At 41.3% G+C, this 23,173-nt stretch overlaps 1 pseudogene; it reads left to right on the forward strand.

The window, feature by feature from the left end:
• The first annotated feature begins 2,435 nt into the window (after positions 1–2,435).
• LOC149868142 (uncharacterized) lies at positions 2,436–3,370 on the forward strand (annotated as a pseudogene).
• Positions 3,371–23,173: the final 19,803 nt, after the last annotated feature.

The raw sequence follows: 23,173 nt of genomic DNA on the forward strand, positions 1-23,173 counted from the left end.
TAGAAAAAAGCCCAGAAATGAAAAAAAAAACCATTCACTCCATCCCCCTGACTAGGGAGCTGCACAGGTGACCATCCAGGGAATGCAGCAGTATAGCTTTCACTTCACTAAGTTCATGGGCAATGTTGAGCGCCTGTTATGGGAAGTTCCAGCTGGTGAGCTGTAGGCCCGGTTTTTTACCTGTCCTGCATCCTTGCTCTTCTCTGGTGCTTCTCTGTCATTTGGCTTTCCCTGTCCCCCTTTCTACACCCTTTGTGCATGGCTGCTACAGCTTTCAGCTCTCTCAATGTCAACAGTTGCAGATCAGAGTATTTTGTCACCAGTTCTGCAGCTCTGCTGCCATGTTTGGGAGCTGGAGGAGGATGCGGCACAGCTTGAGGTGGCCCTGTGTGATGCTGGTGGTATTGTGGGGCTGCTCAAGTGTCTTAAGCTCCACAGACAACATCTATGGGAGCTGGGAGAGAGATTGGCCCAGGATGCGAGGTTTCATGCCTGCTGCCAAGAACTGGCAGAGACTGACATCCCAATTCACTTCATCTTCAGCCTTAAGAAATGATGAATTGTGTGGAAGGTTATTGACCATCTCACTGTTGGACAAACACTCAGACCCTGTTGAAGTCTGATGCCATGCCATTGCCTTCTATCAGGAATTGTTCATAGCTGAACCAGTCTGCCTAGAGTCTGCTAGGCACTTACATGACAGCCTCCCTAGGCTTTGCTTGTTGGAGGCTGACAGTCTTGAGTGAGAACTGTCATTGGAGGAACTCATGGATGCTGTTGGGTGCCTCATCTTGGGCAAAGCCCTGGGCATTGATGGGCAGCCCGCTGAATTTTAAAAGACCTTTTGGCCTCTTCTCAGCCTCTGCCTCCTACATGTCTGCCATGAGAGTCTCGGAAACTAGACTATATCAGCCAGCTGCCACCGAGTGGTTCTCATCCTGCTGCCCAGGAAAGGAGACCTTGGCTACATCAAGAACTGGTGGCCACTGTCCCTCCTGTGCACTGATTACAAGATTCTAGCCAAGGCTTTGGTCAACCGGCTGTGCATCATTATGGGTTTGATCATTGGCCCTAAGCAGAGCTAATGCATGCTGGGCATGACCATCCAGGACAATCTGTTCCTGCTTTGAGACCTGTTGACAGCTGCAGACAGCTGCAGACCTCTTCTCTCTCAACATTGGGCTTGTGTCCTTGGACCAGGAGAAAGCCTTTGACTGGATCAGTCATGACTATCTGTATTGGACCCTAGAAGCCTTTGGCTTTGGGCCTATCTTCACTTCTACCCTCTGGCTCGTGTACCTGGACATTTCTTACCTTCTGAAAGTGAACAGCATGCTCTGTGCACTGTTCGTGGCTTGAAGGGGCATCCACCAGGGCTGCCCTCTGTTGGGAATGCTCTACGCCTTGACCATTGAGCCCTTACTCAACGCACTGCAGTGGTGCCTGACTGGCCTGACCCTTCTATCAGCCTCTGGCTCAGCAGGCCTTCTGTTGGTCAGGGTGATGGCTTATGTGGATGATGTGACTGTTTTTATTAGCACCCGGGGTGACTTCCAGTCTTTGGTCAACTGTCAATGTGCCTATGAGCACGCCTCTTCGACTTGTGTGAACTGGAACAAGAGTGACACCCTAATTCTCAGTCCTTGGGTCAGCCTCCTCCCCCCAGACTTGCCTGGGGGGTTCCACCTGGCATGGGGAAGGCCTCAAAGCCCTGGGGTGTTCCTTGGGCCATTGGTCTTCTGAGCACAGAACTGGGAGGACCTTGGTGCTGAGGTGAAGGCACACCTGCAGCAATGGCATTGGCAACTGCCCAGACTCTCCTGCCATGGGTCCTCATTGTCAACAACATGGCAGCTGTGACACTGTGGCAACAGCACACCCTGTTGGACACCCCACCGAACTTGCTTGAGAAGATCCAGTGACTGCTTATGGACTTTTTCTGGGTTGGGCATCATTGGCCCCCACAACTTGTTCTTTATTTGCCGATGGCCGAAGGGACCAGGGCTTAGTTGACCTAGTGGGGAGGGTGGCTGCCTTCTGCCTGCAGGCCCTCCAAAAGCTCTTCTACTGCAAGGGCCTCTTTCCCTGGTGGCAGCTAGCTCATGTGTTTTTGCACTGGGTGGGGGGGCCTTGGTTTTGACTGGGAGCTTTTCCTTCTGGATCCCACCCTTCCTGACTGGGGTGTCCTCCCACCCTTCTAACAAAGCCTGGCATGGTCCTGGTGGGCTGCCTTCCACCTCCTGCCCCAGGCCAGTTTTCTGCTTACTGCAGGAGCTCCTGTTCTATAACCTGGGTCTACAGCGTGGCTGCCAAGCCTCACTTTTAGCAGCTGTGTTGTCTCCTTCATCTGGTTGCATACCATTGGGCTGGGACATCTGCTTGACACAGCCTGGTCTGACTGGCTGTCCACTAGTGCTCTGGCTGCCTGCTTGGTCATGTGCTTGGTCCACTGCATTGCCTGCTTCCTAGGACATGTGCAGGCCATTCTCCTGGCATATGTGGCAGCTGTTCTAGAAGACTACCTCTGAGTATGGAGAGTACTCCCTGCTAGGGAATGTCTTGGGCAAGCCCTTTCCACTGCTGCCAATTTTTCTGGTTGTGGATAGTGACCTAGATTGTGGGCTCAGCACCTTACTGGCTCTTCCTGTGCCTCCTGACAGTGCTACCAGGATCTGCTTTGATGCTCTCTCCCAGAAGACCCTGTATCTGTGGGTGATTCAAGTCTGCTATGCCTGTATCCTTGCCACTCATCTTGACATGATGTGGTGGAGGCACATGGTGGTACCGGCACTCATGCAGGCCCACCTCACCTGGCGAATATTTTACAAGGCTCCCATTGCTAAAAAAAAAAAAAAGGTGACCTTCAATGGCAGTTGTTGAATGGGATACTGGCAAACAGTACTGTCAGCCACCACTTGGACCCAACTGTGATGATGGCCTGCCCCTTTTGTCCAGGAGGAGTGAAGGAGGATCTTCACCATGCCTTCCTTGGATGCCCCTAGCTGTCACTGCTGTTTGCTGCCCTCAGCACTTTGCACGAGGCACTAGACTTGGACCTCTTAAAGGCGACCTACTTGTTCTCCTTCGCATACCAGGTGGCCAATGGGAGGGTCATCTGCCTGTCCAACTTCTTTCTCAGCTAAGCTAAGATGGTCACCCTCAAGAGCCGCAGGAACCAGCTAGCCAGGGTGGCTCAGACAACGCCTTGCAGCTCTTCTGGGCATGCCTGTCACTGGAGTTCTAACATGTGGTCCTTCAGTGGACTGTGTCCACCTTCCAGGAACATTAGGCCATTCAGGGGGTGCTGTGCAGCGTTGAAGGTGGGCATTTGGTCTTTGAGTTACCCTGCTCCCTACCCCCCATCCCCTGACCCCCACTTCCTCCTGGGGTATTGGCAAGGTCCTTAGTGGATTGATGTGGTACTGGATGTTTTTGTTTTAGACTGTGTCAGCAGACCTTGAGGGCTAGTCCCAGGCTCTGTCTTTGGCACCTCGGCCCCTGTGTGGGCTATCCAATGTTGTTTTGTTGTATTGTTACTCCCTTTTCACCTAATAAATGTTTATAAAAAGTCAAAAGTTTTTCTTTGTTTGCTGCCATCCATTCCTCCATCCTTTCATTTCTGTGACCTATGAAGGCACTATAAAGTTATTACATTTCCGGAAAACAACTATGCATGCATAATGTTGATAGAAAAATTGGTCACACTGTAGTGTTGGCAGGAGCAAGAGCATGGGAATGAAACATGGTTACAAGAAGCAAGCACTCTAAACTTGACTGTCCATAATAGCAGTACTTCAGGATCAGGGCAACAGCCAGACTGATTCAGAGTCACAATTGATTCTACACTTTTAACATCCTCTGAGTGGAAAGTGACCTGCCTCAGCTCCATAGCAAGAGGAGAACTAGGAATATTGGTGCAGCCACTCTTGTGGCTCCTTAAAATCTCCATCCAGGGATGGTGCCCTGATCACAACTCTAATTAAACTACTGGTTGGAGCTACAGTGGCTGCCACTGTATTGGGGAAGAACTAGGCTCTGGTGATTGACTGTCCCTTCCTATCTTCAGGAGGGGATCTAGTGACTCTAGAGGTTCCTGTTTCTCTTGCTATCCAAGGGTAACTGAAGAGAGTGGTGTCAGCAGCAATGTGTAGGGGGTGCATGCGGGTGCACATACACTCCCTGAGCATGGTGGTACATCCATTGCAAAAAGACACTGCCAAGATGGTTGGCAGTGCCTGTGGGTGGTTGCTGCCTGCCACCCTGCTGCCGACACCACCAGCAGCATCTGCAGGCAGTCAGCAATCCCCACTAGCCACTGCTGCCAGTGGCACCTGTTGATCGCCGTTGACCCCTGGTCAGTGCTTGCCACCCCTCCCCCATACTGCCGACAGTACCGGCAGTGTCTGTGGGAGCTTCCCCCCCACCCACCGCTGTGTTCCCACTGCTGTGCTCCCACCACCAGTGCAGCCATGCCCCCCCGCAGCTGCCAAGGGCCATTTAAAATTTTCCAAATTTGCTGTTTCATATGGAACTACAGAATAGCTGCCCAGAAATCTATGACAAGAGTGTACTGCACTGCTAGTAGAAATTTTAGTGCACAAAGTTTACAGTACATGGATGGACTACTAGATGGACACTACATCTTTAGGACTTACATCAATGCTAGCCTGCCAGTTCCTTCAAAAAGCACTCATTTTTTTAGTTTTGAAAAGCCTGCTGTCTAGCTGTTAGTATTTCATAATTCCATGTAATTCACAATTCCATGTAATTCATGCTTGTTAGAGGATTCCTAGTGACAACACTTGAAAACCTCCAGTAGAGAAATTTCATCATTTTAAAATTTTCTTCCATTATATTCTTAGGAACTCATGTGCATTTAAGATCTCATGGATTTGTTTAGATAATATCTTAAAAATTGATCCGGATGGGGTGATTGATTTTGGCTGCTAATGACAAATGTTTTCAAAGTCTATGCAGTATTCACAGAATAGTTTTATTATAACCGTTCCTTTCTCCAAATACCTACAAAATAATAAAATTGATTTTTTGTTATTTTCTCTGACAGTTAAGTTTTTTGGGGCAAGAAAGGTAGTGCAATCTCTGACAGAAGCAGTATTCCTTTTGTTGAAATAATCCAAATAGAAGAATTTATTTGGCCAGGAAGATTGTTCTTTTTAGAAAGCTTTGAAAGTATAAATGTAGGAAAGAGTGCTTGAAAGAGCTTGACGTTGATTTACATCTTAAGAACAAAGAAACAAATGAAAATGTGACTATTGTCTTTATCTTCACTGTTATTGTATGCAGTATCCTTCTATAATCTTTTCTTGTAATGATACTTAATAGCTGTCTTCATGATATTAATGGAAATTGTCACAGACAAGGGAGATATTACTGCATCTAATGAACCAAAGTAGGACTAAAAGGGAAAAAGGAACAATAAGTAAAATCTGAACAAATAAAAAAATTCAACTTATTTTTTAAATTTAACCCTATGCATGTTTAAATGTCATAAAATCAGAATAGGTGAATGTAATCATTACTATCATAAAAAGACTGTTAGCCTTCATAAGGATTTTTAGCTTTCACTGTATGCAGATTTTGGAGGCATAGTTATAAGAATATACTGTTATACATGATTTACTAGTTCCTGCTTTGACCAGGGGCATAGGTTGTAGCCATGTTGCTCTAAGGACATGAGCAGGCAAAGTGTTTTGGGTAAACCCTATATCTTTTATTAGACCAAGTAAAATAGCTGGAAAAATCCTTTGCAAGCTTTTGGGTTTGTACCCAAATAATATTGCCTGCTTTGCAAGCTATCGCATTTACCCAAAGAACCTTGCTTGCTTTGACCAGAACAGATCAACTATGATAACACCAGTCTACTATATATGAAAATGTGCACCTACCACTTAGAGTAAGTGCTAGCTGAATAAAGACTGCAGAATACCTCAGATAATGTATATCATGATAAATATAATAGGATAACTTTGTAAGGCAGAATATGCAAAATGTGGACTTCTAACGAATAAGGAGGGCATTGTCTAATTAACCTTCCGAATAGCTATGTGACAAAACTCAGAAGCAATTGCCTTTGCTATATTAACTCTTTAGACTCAAAAAATACACATACTTCCCTTCTAAGCACATTTTTACTTATCTCTTGCCCACTTAAACTGCAGACCCATGGTTACTGCGTTTTAAACATCAGTTGCTTTCTACGTAATCGCTAGAAGAATATATCAGAAAGTGAATCATTGGCTTATAGGATAAGTTATACTTTTATTCAGACTTGTTGCTTATATGTTTATTTTTTTCATGCCATTTAGTAAAAAATTATCAAGGACATTATCTTTTAGAAACTGAGAAATACACCAAATTATTGTCAGAATAATAGTTGATGCCAATGAAACAGAGTGAATAAAAACTGATAATTTTTTAAAAGAAAAATTGATACTTTAAGTTGACTTTTTAAATTTAAATTAAATAGTTATTTAATCTAAATTAAATCCACTTTAAAATAATGGGAAACTTATGTAAAGGCCTAGAATTTTCCTATATTCTGTTCAAGTCAAATAAATAGAAAATAATTTTTTAAGAAAGTCATACCACTGAACTGGCAGAAATCATTTTCATGGAACAAGAGATTGCTGGAGTGCTAAATGAGCATTCAAAGGTGGCAACTTCTCCTACAGGTACAGTAAGAATTTTTTAATGTCAGTTTAATGAACTTAGTTCAATTTATTAAACTTAATTCATTGTCTTAAATCAACAGTCTACAAAGAAGTCAGTAGGAATATTTCTCTTGACTAAAATCAGAACTGAAAATGGCTTTATTTGATCCAAAATTTTTAATATATCACCTTTTATGTCATATCCTCCAAATAATGTAGTCCTAATAAAGACTTTGGACATTTACCTTCATTGAGTTTTCATACATAAGTATATTTTTATATGTACTGGGTCACATGCTGTTTCTTGTCACTTTGAAACGTAAGCCTTCAAGGAAGGGTAGGGTTTTTGAGAATTTGTGAGATTTCAAATTGTTCCCATGCTTAATTTGGAGAAAAAGTCAAAATCTCAAATTTCTGTGACTCCTTAATCTGAGAAAAAAGGGATCAGGTCAACTGAAAAAATGTTCAACAATTCTGAAACACTTTTAATTCAAAACACTGTTTTCTTTGCCACTGTTTTGATTTCTCTGAATTGGTATTTTAAAATTAAAAATCATTAAAAATAAACTCCTGGGAGGTTCAAATAAATATGCATTGCATTTGTATGTGAAATCTCCAGCATCTGAATACTAGCATCTTTTATAAAAGGCATGGATTTGTGAACTCTTGATCATTTCAATCACCTGCTTCAATAAGAAAAAAAAAATCTCTTCCAAAGCTTTCTTGGGAGGTATTTTCTGATGCTGAGGCAAGTTATGGAACATTCCCTACATTTCCCAACTGTTAATGGTTATCCACTGCTTAAGCAGAAATACTTATTTTTTTTCTTCAACTGTGGATATTACAAACGGAGATTAGTGGCCTTTCACTTCAGAGCTGTCAGAGTTAAAGTGACATAAAGCTATTAACATTCTATTGTAAGTGGCCAGAAGCTTCCCTTGGCATTTTCATCAAAAGGCCACTAAAACCTGTAGTTTGTGCTCTTTTCACTGAGATAATCCATTCCCGCTCCATTTGATTGGATAGTGGCATTCGGTCTGTCAGAATTATTAATGATTCTCTGCAACTATCACATATTTTACACTTTAAAAAGTCAAGTTATGCCACATTAGTTATGCCATGACGTTGTATATGGGACAACTAGGAAGCACAATATTCAAAAGGCACAGACTGGGTCTTGGGTTATGTGATAAACTATCATGAAGAGAGACAAGTTTTTGCATATAACATTTTTGTCTAACAGCTTTCACTAAATATGTCTAATTCCCAGACACTTAAGGAACAAATATTCTGTTTCTACAGATCTCTAAATATCAACTAATGATCAAAACATTAAAAAACGCAATTTTGACAGCTATTTGAAGAAGGGAAACTGCTTTTGTATATTGTTTATAGTTGCTTTTTCTATTCCTTTCTATCCCTGTATTTCCTAGTCTCCAATACTCACCCCATTTATCCCCTCCCCTCAACAGTTGAAGAAAAATATTTATATAGGATCTTTGGACATCTATAAAATCCCACAACTACAATAATATACCTTTAAAAACGGGGGTGCCCAACCTATCTTTCCACTGAACACTACTGGCCCTATGGTCTTAGGCTAACACAAATGGTGACCATTATATTAAGGAGAGACCAACTAGCAGGGAAAACATCCTCTGAGGAAAGGCAACAGTTTTTTTTAGAAAGAGTTTGCCATTGTACAAAATCTGCTGGGAAGGCCAGGTGAGACTGTGACTCTATTGAAGTCAATGGGAGATGTTTATTGACTTCAGTGTGGCCAAGGTTCAGTGTCCTATTGGGCCTTAAACCATAAATATGATCTTTTATGAAATTATTCTACCTAACTACAGACTCTCCTTTTCTTTCTTTTTAGTGTCTCTATTTCTTTGTTCCCTTCTCTTTTAGTTATTTGTTTCTCTCAGGTCTTTAATGCTTTCTCTTCCTTTCTCAATATTTTTCATCTTTGCGGCATTTTGTATGATATTACTATTTTTTGTCACCTTGTATAAGAGCCATTAAAAAGCTACTGTTTCTCCATGATGTTTTCATTTGCAGTAGTGCTAAAGACAACTATCTTATAAAAGGCCTTTAAAAATGTTAAAGTAGTAACTTCATTTAATGACCTTTTAGAAATTTACCTTTAGTATTGTATTCACTTGCACCTCCAGCAGGAAAAGATTGCTATTATTTTGAGAGATTTCATATGATACTTTAAAATTGCAGCAGCAACACTGCAGAACCTTTGAAACACCATTTTTCATTTCCTGTTTTGGTTTGGATTATTGTGATTATTTGGTTTGGATTATTGTGAAGTTTCAACCTTCCTGGAAACATGGATCCAAATCTTGATTTTCTTAGGAGACTCCCATTATTGGATCTGCCAGGTAATTAGTATTAGGTATATATTCTCAGCATATGTAAAAACCTTGTGCAATCTGTTCAAATGCAGACTTTTTCCTTCTTTTTCAACATCTCCAGCGACATCTACATGAAATGCTGACTGTGCACTTGTTACTGTGCAGTCATTTAGTACTTGCATACACAAGTGTTAAATGACTGAGCAGTTACCAGCGTTACTGCGCAGTAGCGTCCCTGCATGGTTTTTTGGTGATGTGGACTGCAGTAGCTTGTTACTACTGCTGGGTAGCGTCATGTTCCACTTCATGCTATTGCTGCTGCACAGAAATAATGACCTACTGTGCAGCAGTAACCAGCTACTGCGTAGTCAGCATCTTTTGTAGATGCGGCCTTTTGTCACCTTCTCAAGTTGAAAAGCATTTGCAACAATGCATCCCCTTATTTGAGCCTGCTCTTGATTTCCATCGGGTCTTATAGCATTCCCTTAATTCTCATGTAACTCCTTGATCCTTCATTACAACCTCTAGTAAGGTACAGCAATTTTTTAGGCATTCCATACCCCACCCCATTTTGGCCCAAAGTGATTCTCTTCTAATGCTGTCATGAGCATTAATGAAGTCTGTTTGAACTTCTGTGCATGTTTCACAACTTCCCATTTCATTTCCCACAATAATTTCAGTGAGATTATCTGATTGAAAGTTGATCTGTCTTTCTTGAACCTGCACTCATAATTTCCCATAGTTCCTTGTGCATATGGGAGCAATTGGCTTAGCAACAGTTAAAAGAAAACTTTTTACGTTGTGTGCAGTAAGGAGCATGAATGCGGCATGCCCCTGGAGGCTGGAGGGGCACAGCGACTGCCCACAGGCAGCCATGGTGGTTTCAGCAGCAAGCAGGGGGCGGTGAGTGGCAACTGCCTGCAGGCGCCTTTGGCAGTGTTGGAGGCACTTTTCACAGGGGGTGCACCACCAATTTCAGGGGTGCATGTGTACCCGCGTGCACTCCCTATGCATCACCGATGGTAAGGAAATACCTCAATAGTTACTATACTCTTTCTGATGACCTCTTTGATAAACAGAGTGTATTATTGCCCACTTACATTGTTTGGGCACTCTTTCCTCTCTCCAGATCTTTTTAATCATCTTGTAAAATGTTGCTTTAATGCCTTGAATTTGAATTCCAGGCATTCAACTGAAAGTTTGTCTATTCCTGCCTGGTGCCTTATTATATCTTAAGTTTTTCAAAGGAGATCCCTTATTGAAGACTCTACTGTTTTGACTTCAACAGTTTGATATTCGGCAACACTTCCTTCATTTTCATTTATAAGTTCTTCAAAATATTTTGTCCAAACCTTTGAAGTATTCCCATTTTGATCTAGAAGAGTGGCTTGTGTGTCTCTCTAACTCTAAAGCTGTTAGCATAGTTACCAGGAGAGCTTCCCATGCAAAACAGGACAAACAGTAGAGAGCAGGTTAAGGGGAGTACCCTGCTACTCTAGGTAGGGTGTTGGGCATGAGATCAAGTAACTCATCTCATGAAAAAACTGTTATTAAATCAAAATTAAAGCCTTGTGCAAATATGCAATTTGGAACTTAGAATGTTAGAAGATAGTATGTACCTGGAGCTTTAAGACTGATATAAGCAGAGATGGAATGATATAAAATAAACATTATTTTTATCCAAAAGGTTTTTGAGCCCTGTCAAAGGCAGGGGTGTAACAAGCAGGTTGAGGGCAAGGGCAGGGCCTGAGCTCAGAGGGATGACAGGGGAGGCCTGAGGCCAAAAGGGCCAAAGCCTGAGTCTGAGGGGTGGGGGATGATAGCAGCAACCAGGGCCAAAGACAGGTTGAGACTGAAAGACCAGGCCAAACCCAGTGGGTCTAGGCTACAACTCTGCAGCCAGAGTAACCTGTAGCCTAAGGCTATAAAAGCCAAAGCCTATACAAGGGAGTAACTGGTGACAGAGTGATCTCTGTGAGACATGGACATTTTTGTAGGGGCAGAAGGAGGCCAGGAATAGCACTTAAGGTGACTAGTGCCTGGAGGCACTGATAGGGCCAAAGGGGGCCTCACTTAGGGCTCAAAGAACAAGACTGGGGGTCAGTTGGGTATGGGAGGGACCCACTGGTCAAAGCAGGATAGGGCTCACTCTGGGACCCTGTGGCAGCCTCCATTCTATAATAAATTAATTTCATCAAGGCATGGCAGGAGAAAGGAAAAGGGAGGGTTCTCTGAGAAGCCAGAATGGGGCAGGAGCCACATGGCCACCAAGGGGCATCACAGCTGCCCCAGTGGCCTAGTCTTTCACACACTGTATATTTTCAAAGCTTTTAGAAAACCAGGGTTCAATTCTGCTTTATTTAGCATGAAAAATTATTTACAAGAATCTGTCTCTATCTAATTCATTTTCTCAAAACCCACAGGGAACAGGTGCTTATTTTGATTATTTTTTTAAATGAGGAGAATAAAACTTAAAAGTTAAAGGTCCATAAATCAATGCTGCAAGTACAGCAAGGGTTAGAATTCAGGAGCTCTGACTTGCAAGGTCTACCTGAATTCTTTAGGCCACACCATCTACCAGAATTGGAATTTCTGAAGTAGGATCTTACCAAATTTACAGAAAGGGAGCAGGGGTCCCCCCCCCAGCTCCCCCACGAAGGGGGTGGGGAGAACAAATTTAAGATCATTCTCAAATAATTAGATTCTATACATGGAAAATTATAACAAATGAATAAATTTTGCATGTATAGGCTCTAATTACTGGAGGATCATCTTAAATTCAGGGTCATCTTGGATTTGGGTAAATATGGTATTTATGTTCCTTAGCTAAAAGACTGAAAATTACAACTTTAAGCCCTGCCATGTGGCCGAAATCAGGCTACATGGCAGTGCTTTACTCTGCCCCAATTTCAACATTTGTTTTTATTTTGCATTGGAACAAAACTAAAACATTCTGAATATTTTCACAAAATCCAATGTTTGTATCTGTATTTTTTTTAGCTTTGGTGTTGCAGTGTGGCATATTCAGGATCAAGTCTGTGCTGTACCTGATTACCCTGAAATACAGAGAGTAGGAAACTGACCCTGGGTTTATAACATCCTGGAATAGTATGCAAACAAAGTTGTCCTAGCATTTTTTCATTGTCTCATATATTTTGGCAAACATTTTTATGGTTCAGTTCCCATGAAGATTCACTTAAGTCTGAGATGCACAGCCATGGAAATGAGTACAACATTGGGAGCCCTTACTTATCATCTAATTTTTTTTACCAAATACTTGTCACAATTCCATCCTGTTGTTAAAATCCAAATTTCTTCATGTTTAAGGCAATATCTGGTGTTTTCCCTTTAATGTGGTGTGTTTATTTTTTTCTATATTTTCTTCCATTTGGGTTTCTAAGAAATTAATGTAACTTGCTTGCCAGGAGAGGAATGAGAAATCATTTATTATTCTTTGTTTCACAATATTCTTTCTTTGCTGAGCAAAGCTGTTTTTGTCCCCAAAAAGGGACATAATGATCATGCTTAAAACAGTACATGTACTAATGCCTCTTTCAACAATATTCTTAAGTAATTTATAAGTGCTTATTTCAAACTGAGGAGTTTGACAGTGCCCCTTGTGAATCTTGATATACATGTCTTACAATTCATACACAAATGATACTACATGAAATATTCATTAGGAATACTCTAAATTATGTACCAAACAACCAGGGTACTGTCGTTGTCACACTTTTCATCTGGTAAATATCCCAGTGGGCACAATGAATTCACTTATAACTCACAAAGAGTTTCCCAAAACGTTTAAATTATTTATCTTATGGCTACGATCCTATTTTTTTTTTAGTTAGCCACATTTTCTATGGTGCTATAGACTCAGGTAAAATCTTTAAAGGAAGGAATCAATGTGTATTTTGATTCAGTAGAGTTTATTTGAAGGCAGTTTCTGTATTTAGACTGCATTGAGGAGGTTTGGTCACAGAGTAGGTAGCTTGCACTTGAGACAGAGCCTGTTAAGTGTTTAATAAAGAAAGAAAGAAAGGCTTCCACATCAAGCTACATTGCAGCATACAATTAAGGGACTATAGCAAATTAATCAGTATTAAAGAAAGCAGGCATCTTATAATGACAAGATGCAACAAGTATATCATGTGATCAGATAAATGGTGTCATCTGTAACTTCTTAAAAGGCGGATGAGCACATGGTACCTCCTTGACACATGATTCCAAATGACACTCATCACTTAAAATAACTAGCTACAAATCTCAGACATAATAGATCCATTTGGAAAAATGCAAGGCATCATGTTAACTCCTTAAAAATATTTAACATCTTCTGACATGTCAAGTTCCATTATTCAATAATGTAAATGAACATAACCTTAGTTATTTTTTATTTAACTAAACTGAACCTAACAAGGAACTTAAAACAACTTTTCACTACCTCAGGGTACTTTTTCAAGTACTGACTGGTCTACTTTTAAATTATTGCTGCATCAGAAATCCCCTAAGCATTGATAGAGGGAAACTAAGCTATAATAGAGCAGGATGAAAGGGGTGCATAAATTTCCTAGCATGTTTTTCCCCTGATGCTTCAGAAGACTCCTTGTAGAAATGCCCAGGCAGCAGGACTTGTATGATCATACTACATAGCACTGCCTCCTATTATGTTACAGATATGCAACTTAAGATATTTTGTGTAGGAGGGTAGTTTATTCTTCCTTCCCTCTCAAAGTTCTGAGATGTCCATTATTAGGACAAATGAAGGTGGGATGTAAGGACAACACAATGCCCTGTACCAAGGGAATAGGATGGCAAGATAAATGCAGCAAGTCTTGCCAAGTCTTAGTCCCATGCAAATTGCTTAAGTCCTGCAGGATTCCCTCACAGATTTTGGCTCATCTTTAGCTATTATAGATCTAAGTCTCTGTCCATCATTCAGGAATCAAACCCTGCTTCTTCACTGAAAGAGCTTAAAGTATTTGCTGGCCCTTATGATGATTTTCATCTGAAGAGGAATGTTATGGCCCTTAGGCTTTAAGACTGGATGCTGAGGGAGACTTTCAAAGCTACTAAGCATCTTTAAGCTTCCAACTACCATTGAAAATCATCTTTATCTTTGTTGGGGATAGGAAGATGATGTTGAAGTGGCATATACTTTTATTTACCAATAAGCCTTTTTTTTTGGTTGGAAACTCTTAAAGGAATACAGAATTTTTGAAACAGTTAAAGTGATAAAAATAAATCTTGCCTTCAACATACTGTCTAATGCCTTTAAATTTCAACTTGCGCTGAAGGCTGGAATGCCATTGAAAGCCCAAGCCCCATTTCTGGTAAAAGCAAGTAGAATGTAGGGTGTTTAGAGTGTAATCCTATTGACTTCAGTGGGTTCAAGTTAACCCGAGGTAATTATGGAATACTATTCTCATAATGAACACAGATGGTCATAGTTTCTTATTGTTATTCCACAACTTCTTACCAGGACTTTGACTACAGTAGTGGCTGACTTGTCTGCCTCTGTTAGAATTGCAGTGGTTCACAGAAGCCCAGGCACAAGGCAGAGATCCCCTGTGCTAAGCACTGCACAAAAGCTTAACACAAATGTTGGTCATATCTGAAAGATTTTATGTTCAAGGTACCCTGGGAAAAATAACCTGAAACTTTCAGATGATTAGGGCTAAGAGCCTCTTGTAAAATTAATTTTTAAAAACATTAAAATGTTTGTCTCTCTCAGTGCAGCAAATACAATGCTGACAGTTTCTTCAGCAAATATACAATTGAAATAAATATACAAGAAACAGCAAACATGCATATACTCACACTGTTCATCTATACAGGAAGATAAAGGGCCACTTGTTTTAACAAAATCAGTTATAAGTTCTGTTATGTTTTACCAACAAACAGTTAAGCCTGAGGGATTTTTTTAGCCACTTCTTTTACCTTCCCTCTTTACCCCCATTAGGAAGATGAGATGCCTCAGGGTGTGGGATATATAAAGGTTTCTCTCTCTCTCTCATTTTTAACTAAGTAATTACTCCCTATCATAGCATCCTGAGAAGAGCACCTTGGTATTGTATGTTTAGTGGAGAAGAGGAAAAAAACTATCAATACATGCTATTAAATTTCAAGTGGACTAGTAGGTTCCCTTTTATGTGACACTTTACTGCCTGACAGATGTTATGGCTATTGACCAGTTTGTTTAAGTTTAAGGTAAGGTGGTGTTAGATTATGGCACATTCACTCTTATACATCTCCTTTTTTTAGAACAATAAAGCTTAAAGAAAAAAGAAGGTAATTCAGTTGGCATACCTTTCTTTCAAATATTGTAAACACAAGCAGAATAAAAGCTGTGTGCTATCACAAAGAAAAGAAAAAAAACCCAAATAAAGGGCCACTTCATGCCTCAGTGTGTGTGTGTGTGTGTGTGTATGTGTGTGTGTGAAATTATTTATAATTATGTATATTTCTTTATCAATTATTTATAACCACCTCACTGTGAACTCCATTATCTTGTAGTAGTTACCGCAGGATATGGGGAGCCAGACCTTCAACCACCGCTGTCTCCGTTACTCTTTTGGAACAGGACAGGAGTCACTTAGTCTCAAGTTTGTCCATTTGCAAGTTGGTGTGTGGCTTAATTAACTGATGGGTGAAATTCACTCCTCACAATCATGCACAAAGTCTGAGTATCAAATCATTAAGGTTTGTGTGAAGAACAGACCCAGTCTTCTTACATAGGCTGCCTCACTCAGCTTCCATTTAGCATACATTTCTATAGATAGGCTAGAACAAAAGACCCCTTTGCTTGATGGTTTGGGACCTCAGGATTTGTGTAAGCATAACCTTTCCTATCCATTCAGTTTTGTTCCCAACTTGATGTTATTGGGCCTCCTAGTCAATTTGAAACTCTAGTCAGTTTGAAACTGATGTGGAGACTTCCTCTGCAGTATATTTAAGATAACAAGATAAATATTTTATTCAGCACTATGTCTCATGAAAAAGCATCTTACATCTTTAGTTTGAGAGATTTTATTAAAAACACAAATTATTTTCTGATTTCTTTTGAATCCCACTCATACTGAGTTAGAAACCAGAGAAAATTGCAGATTGTTTGGTTTCACTTTAGCCCTATAAAAACACTTTAAAACTGTCTAAAACCCAGGAATTTGAAAAGAACATAGAAGGTATTATAGTTTTTATGTGTGGTTGGTTCTGTTTAATTTGTTTTTCTTTTAAATTCTGTTAATTTGTGAGTGCAAAATAATGAGTCAACATATCAACCTAAAGAAAACACAAACATCTGATGGATACTTGCATAAGTTGAGTGTGCATTATATGAGAGTGATGTTGTAGCTGCGATGGTCCATAAATTATGTGAGAAGAACAGATTTTTGTGGGTGATATCTTTTATTGGACCAACTACATGACTGAAGTTGTCTGGACTTTCAAATTCAAAGCATTCTTCATCAGCTCCGAGCAAAAACTGATGAAGAGTGCCTTGAAAGCCTAACTTTTCCCAATCGTGCAGTTAATCCAATAAAATATAGTATCCACACAAAACCTTGCCTTTTGCATTATAAGTAGGAAATACAGTAGTAACAGCATGCTTTGTTGCTTACACTTCCACCAGGCAGAAGCAAACGTAACTGCCCATGATCTAAAGGGGCAGAACAATGAGCAGGTTTGTCTTCCTAGCTGCTACTACTCACTCACTACAAGGAAAGATGTTTTTCTTTCTCATTCTGCCTTTCAAAACAGGGTACATATCTTATTCTGGGCTGTGTCGTATGCAAGTAAAAATGGTACTCAAGGCTAACATGCTTAGAGAATAAATATTTTTGATACAACATAAGCACTACAAACCTCCCCATATCCTGTTTCAGTAGGCTTCAACTAGAGAAAACCTCTGGTGGTAATATAAAAATTTATTTTTCCTAACTTATTCAGTCCATTGTTTCACTGATCAGCTATTAGTTAAGGCTTCTTTTCATGCTTACTATAGTAATTTGGATATGTCATTCTATATAGGACATTCTACATCCATAAGCTAATAATGGTTTTTATTCACTACCTGTTTGGGCTAGATTTACAATAAAATATTTATCTTTAACTATTTTGTCACTGTTCCCAAGTCCTTCTGCCTAGTTTTCATCTTATCCCAAGTGGGTAATCTAGCTAAGCTGATTCCATGTGTGATTCTGTTGTATCAAGGAAGTGCTTATCACTGTACCAGATATGTGTATGAAAAATTAATATGTACTGGGTTCATGTGCTTTTGTGTTTCCCCATTGTGGACATTTTCAAAGTGAATAGAAATTGTGCGTTAGTAGCATTTTGCACCATTTTCACTTTGTGCTGGAGTAAGTTACAATGGCAAGGTACTGGGGAGTAAAAATCATGTAGCTAAAATGCTTTAATCCTGCATAATTATAAATGCAATTTTTGAGCAAAGATGAAATCTAGAGTGTCATTCTTTACAGTATTTGGATTGTGGAGTGTTTCAGCTGGTGAAAGAGAGGTATAGCAATACTTTTTTTAATACTGACCTCTCCAGGGACATTTTTGTTCAGAAAGGAACCTGTTTGTGAAAGATAACTTGAAACCCTTTAAAAGTGTATGCCATCAATATCAATTTATATCAAAATATTCTGAAATTTGGAATAATTTGAAATGTCATTATTTGTTTAAAAATGCTATTTTGTAACAGTTTTATTAACAATGAGGCTCAAGAGGGATAAAAATGGCCTTATACAAAAGTACAAAGAAGAAAGCATTTGCAATTTTCACATATGACTAAGCATAGTTTAATATGTAGGCTGGGGATATATGAAACAATTACAGAGGTAAAATTGGCTTTTCAGCAGTGTATGAAAAGTGTGTATATATAATATACAACCCCATACTAGTGTAAGTTATTGTACTCCAAGATGGAATTACCCTACTAAAAATCAGGGATAAAACTGCACCAGGATAAATTATACTGGTGTACCTGCTCTGTGTTCATTGGTTATCCCAGGGTAACCATTTACTCAAGACAACTGGGCTGTTATGTGTTTTCTCACATTGTAGTAGCTACATATTGAGTTCAGCTATCCCAGGATAGCTGCTTGTTTTTCTGCTCTATATCCTGGAATAATTTATATTGACGTATACAAGATCTTTGTAAATTATGCCAATGCTGTATAAATGTGCAAGCATCCATTCCCTTACATGAAATTCAAATTGATTTTTGATGTCCACAGAAGTTAACCTATTTGATGTTACTGACAAAATTTCTAACTTGGGAAATCAGTTAATTTTACTTCTCATAATTTCCATAGCGTTCACTTGATTTTATTGAGACTTTGTCTGTGAAAGGATTGCAGAATTGTGTGTGTTAGCCATAACAGGATTTCTACGTGATAGTTTCTGTTAAATAAACTCTGCAGAATTAAATTTAGACAATGGAAAAAACAACAAATATGAATGACTCTGGCATCTCTGAGCTCCTTTGTTATACTACCACCAATATACACAAAAAGAAGCTATATATGAGACTATATGAGGTGATCAAAACATTAACCAGACATTCTAACTGTTTTTTCAATATTCTCAGCTGAGAGTGTGTGTTTGAAAGAAATGTGCTACTTGGAGCACAGCCATTTTTTTAGTGTGTTCTGCTGGTATCTTTGCTTACTCATGGTGGTGGTGGTGACAGAAGTACTGACGCCAGTCTCAAAAGCCGTGATAGAAATAACCCCCTCTCCCTTCCTTATATTCAAGCCTAATCCAATGTGCTGTAGAAGAAAGTTACACAATTTTATAGCAGCCTGTCCACAAACTAGTAGTGAAACATATAACTTTATGGCCTCTGTGAACACACAGTTTACTAGGATAATTAAGACATAAATGATTTAGATGTAGTTTGTGATAGCCTCCCTCATGGATGGGAATACCTTACTACACGAGTAGCACCAGTGACTTCCACTGGAGTACACATGGTGCATTTATTAAGAAAATAGGAGTCACAATCTTATTCTCAAACTATGAACTCCTACTTAAGTAATCAATTCCTTGAGGCAGTGTAACTTTATAAATAATATATTAATTAATAACAATATAATTATTAACTACAAAGAAGAGCAACAAATGTCAAATGTTTTTCAAAGTTTGCTCAAACCTGAGAAACTCCACCACAGGAGACTGAAGATGCTGATGATATAAATGCACTGAAGAACCAGCACCAAGAAGATCTGGGTCTGGAAATCTGGTGGGGGGCAACTGCATCTTTGTGATGTTACTCGTATGCTGCAATTCTACTTTATCAAACCAGGAGTAAACAAAGCAGCTAGATGGCTGTATAAGGATTTGAGTGGATAACAGCTTCCTTTATATCCCTATGTGAGCTGCCCTGACCTTGAATTCAGTGGCACAGGGGAAAAGTGTTGTTGTGCATTCACTTAGTCCCTTCAGAGCAGGTAGGACCATTGTGTATGGGGAAGGGGTAAAGCTTAACTTTGCCAGCTAATGTCAAACAACTGATTGGGTACGGTGATTTAGACCAGGGTTGTCCAAGATATGGCCTGCAGGCCGCCATGCGGCCCACCAAGCCATTTTCTCTGGCCTGAGGTCCCTCGCTCGGGACAGACGAGGAGTCCTGGCACCTGGTCCATGCACCACAGCGGTGGCGGGGCAGCGGTGAGGCGAGGCGAGGCGAGGCGAGGCGGGCAGGGCGGCCCACAGGCCCCAGGCAGCAGCTAGGGGAGGGGAGCTGCTTACCCCCGTGGGTAGCCAGGTCCCACTGCTGCTGCCCTGAGGGACGAGCTGGGGCAGCGCCTATAACTTCTCCTCTGGCTCCACCCCTTGCCCTGGCGTGTGGCCGGGGGAGCTGCAGCATGGCCTGGGCCCTGCCTGCATGCGTGGTGGATGGAGGCACTGGGTAAGGCCCCGCACGGAGCTGGGGGCACCTCAGGGCGCCTCGGGGGCGCCTCAGTGCATGCGGTTGCTGGAGCCGTGCTGGACGGGAGGCAGGAGGAGCCTGTCCCAGAGGCACTCTACGTCCAGCTGCCTCCTTGGCAGTTCAGGGGGAGCAATGGATTCAAGCGAAGTGCAGAAAGGATACAAACTCACACAAATGCTCACTTGAGAGGGCAGTGCTATCGGCCCTCTCTTGCTGTATCTGTGTTGTTCTAATTTCCTGCTCTTCAAGTGTTGCCCCTCAGGAGCTCTGTTATTCAGATATGTTCAGACAGGGGCCAGCAACTTAAGCCCACAGGCGGCCTGTACAGCCACTGGATCAGGCCTGCAGAGTCTGAGGTTTTTGCCTATGATCGTGTGTATGCATATGCTGGGGCTAAGCAGTAAGGAGTTGCACTAGGGCTAGGTAACTTCTACCTGCATTTTTGCTGCTGCTCCTACTTCTTCCCATTCCCTCGCCTCCTTATGGCTGCAGCCTCCAGCTGGTGGGGACCTATACTAGGGCTGGGCTGCTAGAAGCTGCATCCTTATAGCTGCCACTCTTTCCCACCCCCACCTTCACCTCTACCCTCACTCTCCTTTCTCACCCTGCTGTGGCAGCAATATGAATGCAGTTTCTAGCTGCCTGGTCCCAGCGCAGCTCCTCACCGGCTGGAAGCTGTACCTGTGCCCTAGGACAAGGGTTTTAATGATCCAACAAGGGACTTGTCAAAATAGCAGAACAGGGATGCATTCCCTTTCCCCTGCTGGATAATTGGCTCAGACAGTATGAATTGTTTCTTCTTGTTCGTTAGTAAAGAAAGATCTTCCTGGAAGTAATAGAAAGTTAACTGCTGTGACTGATATTTTCTAAAAAGTCTCAGTTTGGAAACAGCTTGTCTACTTTACTTCAGTTTTGATGGGATAAATATTTTTTATCTTTGGATGGGCTTCCCTAGTGGTCAAATTTAATGTTGCCATCAATCTCTGTGTAGAAAAAGGCATTTTATTTTAAGACTGGATGATGCTGACAAGCCCTTCTGATGTTGGTATTTAAATTATGATCAACATTTAAAACCAGGGTTTATTATGTCACCTTTAGTCATAACTAGTTATTAATTCAATAAAAGTAAATCTTCTTGAAGATTATTCTCAAAAATGCCCATATTTTGTTGCTTTGGTTAGTTTCTACTCTGGCTGATATCTTTTCCACATTTGATCTGTTGACTTGCATTATGCTTCTTTAATTCATTGAGACATGAGTAGAAGCTAAAGTGTTTATTTTAGTCAAGTGTTTGGTATTATTTCATTCTTTTATATTGTTTTTATTTTGGATTTTAAACCACATTTCCAGGCCCACTTCATTGTCACTTCCTGCAATTTCATTGGTGTCAAAGGTCACGTGATATCACTTCCTGATGTGATACCACTTCCTGTGAGGTCTTTGAATATGGCTCGCCAGCCTACTGGGTGATAAAAAATTTGTAATCCGGCCCCACATTCAAAAAGGTTGGACATCCCTGATCTAGAACCAATGTACAGACATGCTAGGCTGAACATGCCCAGATTTGTCTCTGTTCTTAAAAGTTATGTAGTCCTTGGCCTTACAGTACTTTGGAGACAGCCTGAAGGAACCTGAAAACCACTGGTATAAGCCAAGGGTTCTGGTAGTGCATTTAGCAAATATTGTCAATGTTGAGCTGATAGCTGGGGGGAAATATAAGCCTACAGAGAAGAGTCTTATGGCTATCTGGGGGTAGTGCAATTTCATAGATTTCATAGACATTACGGCTGGAAGGGACCTTGAAAGATCATCGAGTTCAGCCCCCAGCCCCAAGGGCAGGAAGTCAGCTGGGGTCATAGGATCCCAGCAAGATAAGCATCCAATTTGCTCTTGAAGGTGTTCAATGTAGGTGCTTGAACCACCTCCGATGGCAGGCTGTTCCAGACCTTGGGGGATTGGACGGTAAAGAAATTCTTCCTTATGTCCAGCCTGAAATGGTCTTGTAATAGTTTATGACCATTCGACCTTGTCATCCCTTGGGGCGCTCTGGTGAACAAACGCTCCCCCAGATACTGGTGGTCACCCCGATAAACTTATAGGTGGCCATCAGATCACCCCTGAGCCTATGCTTTTCCAGGCTAAAGAGTCCCATGGCTCTCAGCCTGTCATCGTAAGGTCTGCTTTCCTGACTTCTGATCATAAACATGGCTCTTCTCTGGACTCTCTCAAGCTTTTCCACATCCTTTTTGAATTGTGGAGCCCAAAACTGGACGCAATACTCCAGCTGCAGCCTCACCAAGGCCAAGTACAGGGGGAGAAGGACATCCTGGGATTTGCTTGAGAAGCATCTATGGATGCAAGCCAGTGTTTTGGTTGCTTTACTAGCCGCAGCATCGCATTGCAGGCTCATGTTCATCTTGTGGTCAATGATGACCCCCAATTCTCTTTCTTCTGTAGTGCTAGCCAGCGTAGCACTGCCGAGCCTATAAGGATGCTGCAGGTTTTTGTTCCCAAGGTGGAGAACCTTGCAGTTTTTGGTGTTAAATACCATCAGGTTCTTATCCGCCCATTTGCTGAGCCTGTCCAGGTCAGCCTGGATCATCTGCCTGTCTTCTGGTGTGGATGCTTTGCTCCAAAGTTTGGTGTCATCGGTGAACTTGGCCAGTCTGCTTCTGACTCCAATGTCCACATCATTAATGAAGATGTTGAACAATATGGGTCCAAGGACAGATCCTTGGGGGATCCCACCGGTCACAGGACACCATGATGAGTGACTGCCCTTTGGGTCCGACCACAGAGCCAATTTCCCAGCCAGCAGATCATGGTGGACCCAAGGCCACAATTGGCCAGTTTCACCAAGAGGTGATCATGGGATACCAGATTGAATGCTTTTTTGAAATCAAGATATATGACATCAATCTCTTCTCCCTTGTCCAGGTGATAGGTCACCTGGTCATAGAAGGAAATGAGATTGGTCAAGGAAGACCTACCCGCAACAAACTCATGCTGGATATCCCTTAGGATGTTGGCGTCGGCCAGTCCATTAAGGATGGCCTCTTTAATAAACTTTTCTAAGATCTTCCCTGGGATAGAAGTCAGGCTGATGGGCCTATAGTTAGCCGGATCCACTTTCCTCCCTTTCTTGAAGATAGGCACCACATTGGCCTTCTTCCAGTCTTCGGGCACTTCACCAGAGCACCAGG

Source organism: Crocodylus siamensis, chromosome 3 (assembly GCF_052110815.1).
Source record: "Crocodylus siamensis isolate JL-2025a chromosome 3, ASM5211081v1, whole genome shotgun sequence".
In the NCBI taxonomy this organism is placed as follows: Eukaryota; Metazoa; Chordata; order Crocodylia; family Crocodylidae; genus Crocodylus; species Crocodylus siamensis.